This window comes from Rhincodon typus, chromosome 10, assembly GCF_021869965.1.
Source record: "Rhincodon typus isolate 14 chromosome 10, sRhiTyp1.1, whole genome shotgun sequence".
In the NCBI taxonomy this organism is placed as follows: domain Eukaryota; kingdom Metazoa; phylum Chordata; class Chondrichthyes; order Orectolobiformes; family Rhincodontidae; genus Rhincodon; species Rhincodon typus.
Window position 1 is genome coordinate 14,630,821 of NC_063341.1, and position 6,654 is coordinate 14,637,474.

A 6,654-nucleotide genomic window follows, 5' to 3' on the forward strand; every position below is an offset into this window, starting at 1 on the left:
GGGAGGATGGGGGCAGAGGGGTAATTGCTCAAGAATCCTATAGGAAATGATTTGCCAATACAAAATGTATCAGTCCTGTGGGGTTACTTACCTTTAGGACTAAATGAGATTTGCAGCTCCATGCAATGTAAAAAAAAAAATTCTGTCTCAAACTTTTTGGTGCAAGTCATTCCCCCTCTATCAGTATGGAAGTTTACTGCAAATGATTAGAGTGTTCTTTCCTGGGGAATTCCCAGCATGGAACAGCGGTGATGTCATCAGGCTGGCCAAGCAGTCTATCACGAAAAGATTTTTATAACTCCCTCCCAGTCCCTCTCTATACGGAACTAAAAGCTATAAAATAAAATTTCTTTTTAAAAAATGTAATGCTGCGCAATTTAAAGTTTAGGACATGCACATGGAATTAATTAGCAGCTAAAATATTCTGAAAAAAATTAGCTTTAAAAATCTACTCATCCATCATTTAACAGCATGCCATGGTTATAAATGTATTTTTCCAGGATCAGTTAAATGTTGTTAATCCAGTCACCATTAAAAGTCCACTTACGCCTGACTGAACAATGTTTAACCATTTAGGGGGTTTCTAACAGTAATGTGGGAATCTGAAAACTTTCACTGGTCACATTGCTCACTGAACTCCAGTTGGGGGGAGGTTCACAAAAGAATAGTCCTGTTTGACAAATATATTAGAGTATTTTAAGCATGGAACTAGGAATGTAGATAAAGGGGAAACAGTGGGCATAACATACCTGGATTTTCAAAAGATATTCAATGATAAAAATAAATATTCGTGGAATTGGTTTAACATCTCTACCCCCTACAAGATCATGAGTTGCTCTTCCAATTTCCCCAGCAAGACTACATGGCATCATCATATTGGGTAAAACACAACACAGTCTCCAGCATTAACATTGGAGCAGCACAGTGGTTCAATGGTTAGCACTGCTTCCTTCCAGCACTCGGGTCCCCGGTTCAATTCCAGCCTTGGGTGACTGTCTGTGTGGAGTCTGCATGTTCTCGTGTGTCTGCAAGGGTTTCCTTCTGGTGCTCTGACTTCTTCCCACAGTCCAAAGATGAGTAGGCTAGGTGGAGTATCCTGGGAAATGCAGGGTTATAGGGATAGAATAGGGGGTTGGGTCTGGGTGGAATGCTCTTCAGAGGGTTGGTATGGACTTGATGGGCTGAATGACCTGCTTCCATACTGCAGGGATTCAATCATTAACCTATTCAGAGCCATTACCTTTTTCAAGAAAAATGGGTATTTTTCAAATTGGCAGGCTGTGGAGGGGAGAGAGCAGTCTCAGCCATTTACAATCTACAAACTTTGACAAAGAGACAGTGTGCTGACTCTACAAAGTTAAGTGAAAATGTAAGCCATGCAGAGGTTACAAAGAGATATGGGTAGGTTAAGTGAGTGGGTAAAAAGATAGCAGAAACCTGCAAATGTTGGTTTTCAGAAAGATTTGGTTGTGCTTAAACAAGGTGTACAGATATTAGCATGCAGTTCCAGCAAATAATTACAAAGGTAAATGGCATGATGAAAACCGAAAGAACTGCAGAGGCTGTAAAACAACAACAAGAACAGAAATTGCTGGAAAAGCTCAACAGGTCTGGCCACATCTGTGAAGAAAATATCAGAGATAATGTTTCAGAACTGTTCTGAGGAAGGGTCACCAGACCTGAAACGTTAACTCTGGTTTTTTTCTTCACAGATGCTAACAGACCTGCTGAGCTTTTCCAGCAGCTTCTGTTTTTGTTGTTGTTTTAAATGGTGCGATGGTTTTATTCTGAGGCAGTTGGAGTGCAAGCATGTTACAGACTTGCTGCAGCTGTACAGCATTTTGGTGAAACCATTCCTGGAATACTGGGTGCTGTTTCATATTTAAGGCAGTCCAGTGAAGGTTCATTAAATTAGTCTGTGGGATAAGAAGCTGAGCCAATTAAGCCTTTATCCTGTACAGTTTAGAAGAAATAAGAGATGAACTTTTTCAGACATGCAAGATTCTGAAGGGACTGAAGATACTGAAAAATTGGTTCTTCTGAGAGGGAAATCTAATGCACAGGCAGGCTCACAGGCTTGAGATAAAGGCAGATTAATTCGAACTGAAATAAGGAAAAACATCTTCATTCAAAGAGTTGTGAATCCTTGAAATTCTTTACGCCAGAAGGTTGTGGATGCTCCATCACTACCTATAGCTAGGTCTTGGGTAGACAAACCTATGGTGTCTCAGATGGGCGAGACCATGAAAATGAAGCTCAAGGTCAGCTCTGATCATACTGAATGATGCAGCAGGCTTAACAGGCTGCATGGTCTATTCCTGTGTTTACTTTCTTGCATTGTCTCTCGCACATGTCAACAATGTAAATGAGCAAAGTTCATGTGTTCAGTTCTCCCCTCCCTTAACAAACAGAAAAGAACTTGGCACATCTAGAAGATGCAACAGAACAACAAAGCACTGCCCTGCTGTTATCACCTTGTGATTACAATACCCAGATAGTGAGCAGCTAGTTTATTAGTTGATCAATAATTTAATAAAACTGGAAATAAATGGGAACATCCTGTAACTTCCGCAATACAGTTTGATATGTGCATGATAGAAACTGTCCTGGTTTCTGATTTAAATGAAACAATATGTAGTTATTTTTGCATTATTTTTCATTCTACGGCTGGGCGCTTTAAATTATATGTTTAATAAGTCTGCTCTGGCCCTGTCTTTTAGTCCTTTTCATTCTCTGGCAGTGAGGATAAAATCAGTGAAACTTCCACAACCACGTTAATACCATAACCTCCTGGCCTTCTTAGGCATCCCAAGGGTGATTTGCTCAGGTTCACTGCATTCTGAAATGGATGATAAGTCCAAAACACAATCTACAGACTCTGGCACATGGGAAAAATTAAGGATGAACTCACTAAGGAAGCGGTTGGCGTTGGGAAGACTGGGTTTGTTTAGAGATTTGTGGACTCTTTCATCAATGCTTCAACATTACCATTGTGTGTTCCCAATTAAATCTCTGAATATGTTCATTCCAGATGAAATCTTTTCAATTTCTGATCAGTCACATGCCAGAGGCTCCAATGAGTCAGCAGGGGTGTTTGATCCCTTCCGAGATGCCCTGCAAATATTCCGAAATTCTGCTGCCCTCCGGGGAATCTCTTGTTGCAGCGGAGCAGTGGTTTTTGGAGACTGGCGTCAGGCGTAGGAATGGTATGTCCTGCCCAGCAAAGCTGGTGTTCAGTGATTTGCATCTCAATGTTGGGCTGTTTCTGTCAGAAAATGCAAACATGAAACACTGTAGCCAAAAAAATCCTCAGAGGCAACTGACTGGTTCAGTTACATGTTGAAATGAAGAGGGAAGGAGACTAACATTCATTAGTCATTAGAACTTTCCCTGAAGAATTGCCCGCCTTACCCATTAACGTTCAAGAGCGGGTGTAAGGAGACTTCCACAATCTCTTTGAGCTGAACGGGTGATCAGTTAGCTCAAAATAAGGTGCAAAATAGTTCCAACAGCATGGGTTCAATTCTTCCACCAGCTGAGGTGGTACTTGAAGACTAGAATCATAGAATTGTTACAGTGCAGATGGAGGCCATTCTGCCTGTCGATCAGCAGCAACCCTCGAAAGACTGTCCCACCCAGACCCATCTCATCCTCACATTTACCTTGGGTAATCCACCCAACCTTCACATCCCTGGACTCTACTGGACAATTTACCCTGGCCAATCCACCTAACCTGCATGCCTTTGGACTGTGGGATGAAATTGGAGTATCCGGAGGAAACCACGCAGACATGGGGAGACTGTGCAAACTCCACACAGATAGTCGCTCAATTCTGGCATCAAACCTTGGTCCCTGGTGCCATGAGGCAGCATAGCTAACCACTGTGCCGCTGTGCCGCCCTACCTCCAGCCTTGACTCGTTGCGACATCATGATTTATGCTGTTTATTTAGCAACCCCGAACAATGAAAATGTCACATGGAAAAACAGAGAGACAGAGAAAGGCAGAATTCAAACCAAGTGACCTTGATCCAATTAATTCATGAAACTTTAACATTTGTGTGTGGATATGATCATTCCTTGGATGAAAAATGATGCTTGATCATGACAAAATCCAGCACAGCTACGATACTGATATTTACTTGACTGTGTGGAAAATTACCCAGGTATGTCTTGTACACAAAAAGCAGGATAAATCCAGTACAGCCCATCAGCCTACTCTCGCTCAACAGTAAAGTGGAAGATGTCATCAACAGTGCTATCGAGCAGCACTGCTCAGCAATAACCTGCTCAGCGACGCCCAGTTTGAGTTCCGCCAGGGCAACTCAGCTCCTTAGTTCAAATATGGGAAAAACAGCTGAATTCTAAGGTGAGGTGGGAGTGACAGCCCTTGACATCAAGGCTGCACTTGACCAGGAGAGACATCAGTGAACCTATGCAAAACTGGAATCAGTGGGAATCGGGACAAGTTCTCCACTGATTAGAGCTGTGCCCGGCACATAGGAATATATCTGTGGTTGCTGGAGGTCAGTCATCTCAGTTCCAGGATATCTTTTCAGGAGTCCTTCAGGATAGCATCCACAGTCCAACTATTTTCAGCTGCTTCATCAATGACCCTCCCTCCACCATAAGGTCAGCAGGGGATGTTCGCCAATGATTGCACAATGTTCAACACCTATAATGACTTCTCAGATACTGCAGCTGTCAAAATACAGCAAAACCTGGACAATATCCAAGTGGAGAGAACCTAACCATTATCCCTTGACATTCAATAGCATTATCATCACTGAATTCTCCACTGTCAACATCCTGAGGGTTAACATTGACCAGAAACTAAACTCATGCGATCATATAAATACTGAACTTACAAAGTGCAAGTCAGTTGCTACAAATACTGCAGCAAGTAACTGACTTTCTGACTCCTGAAAGCCTGCCCACCATCTACAAGACACAAGTCAGGAGTGTGATGTAATACTGTCCACTTGCCTGGATGAGTGCAGCCCCAACAACACTCAAGAAGATTGGCACCATCCAGGATAAAGCAGCCCGCTTGATTGGCACCATATCCACAAGCATTCACTCCTTCCATCACCGATGTCCAGTAGCAGCAGTGTGTACTATTTACAAGGTGCACTGCAGAAATTCACTAAGGATGGACAGCACCTTCCAAGTCATGACCACTTCCATCTAGAAGTACAAGGACAGCAGATACATGGGAACACCACCTCCTGCAAGTTTCCCTTGACGCCACTCACTATCTTGACTTGGAAATATGTTGCTGTTCTGTTATGATTGTAACAAGATCAGCCAGCTGGACCTCATAGAATATGCATTCCCTAATTGGGACTGTTAATCCGGTCCATACAGGGACCCCTGGCTGATAGATATAAAGAGGAATGGCAGAGGTTCTGGCACACTATAGCTGACTTTGTAAAGGCAGTACTAAAGTCAAGGACTCTCCATGTGTAAATAAGGGGACACTTGGGGACAGGATACCTGTCACTGTGGAGCTATTTCACATTCTTTCCGTTGTTGGGTCAAAATCCTGGAACTCTGTCCCCAAGAACATTGCGGGTCAACCTACATCACGTAGACTGCAAGGGTTCAAGAAGGCAACTCAACACCACCTTTGCAAGGGCATCTACAGATAGGCAATAAATGCTAACACAGACAGTGATGCCAGTGTTCCATTAATGAATTTTTTAAAAAACATTATAAATAGAGGGAAGATGCTATAAAAAAATTGATCCATTACATCATTTTCTACTCTTATAGTTGTAACACCTGCACCAAAGATAGAAACACAATATTACTGTAGAAATCCCTTGAAAATATTAACACTGTGGAATAGGTTGATGACATTCTAAAATTCAGATTAGATTTAACACAATAGTAAAATTAGCATGATGTGTTTATGGTATAAAATTGGATGTACACCCCAGTACACAGTGGTCATGGACTCAACTCACTTACTCTTAAAATTCGACAACCTTTTGTATTATTTCATCTGAAACTTAAGCTGATTTTTTTTTGCAGAAACCAATGAATCATACAATGACACCGCACTCAAGGGGACGATGTTGACTATTATGAAGGCACCAGGTTTTGTTCTGCCAATTGCCGTCCTTCCACTCTCTCTAATGTGTTGCAATGATTCTGGACCCACAGTACTACACAGTTCAAATCTGCAATGTCACACAGTAATATAAGGGAAAAAAAATTATTTGGTGTGAATACAAAAGGCCTCACAGATCCAATTTCTTGATGTGAATTTTATTAAACAATGTATAACCACGAGTATTACATTTGAAAGTCTGATTGTGTTGACTGTAAGTATTGAACATCTCCCAGTTCCATTCCACACGTCCTGATTGGTATAAAGGCTGACACCCCTGTGGTAAATAGGAATACACTTATATTACAAATCCCTTGAGCCTACTTACTGTTGTATTTTATGACTGATGCATAATCATAAAATGTCAGTAGGTGGGGAAACAAACCCTATTGTTGCTCATGTTTGTGCTGTTGAAATGTCACATTCTATTTCATAAAAGATTAGGTACACTGATCCTGCACATCCTGGATCCTGCAGACAAAGTACTGGTGCGTTATTTAAGAGAAATCCACTTCATTCAAGGCTGCTTGGAAATTAAGCT

General features: G+C 41.7%; 1 long non-coding RNA gene across 1 annotated transcript; it reads left to right on the top strand.

The window, feature by feature from the left end:
* The first annotated feature begins 3,035 nt into the window (after nucleotides 1-3,035).
* LOC125484274 lies at nucleotides 3,036-6,293 on the top strand. Its single transcript, XR_007263111.1, has 2 exons — nucleotides 3,036-3,206; nucleotides 6,035-6,293. It is a non-coding gene; the product is annotated as an uncharacterized LOC125484274 (long non-coding RNA).
* Nucleotides 6,294-6,654: the final 361 nt, after the last annotated feature.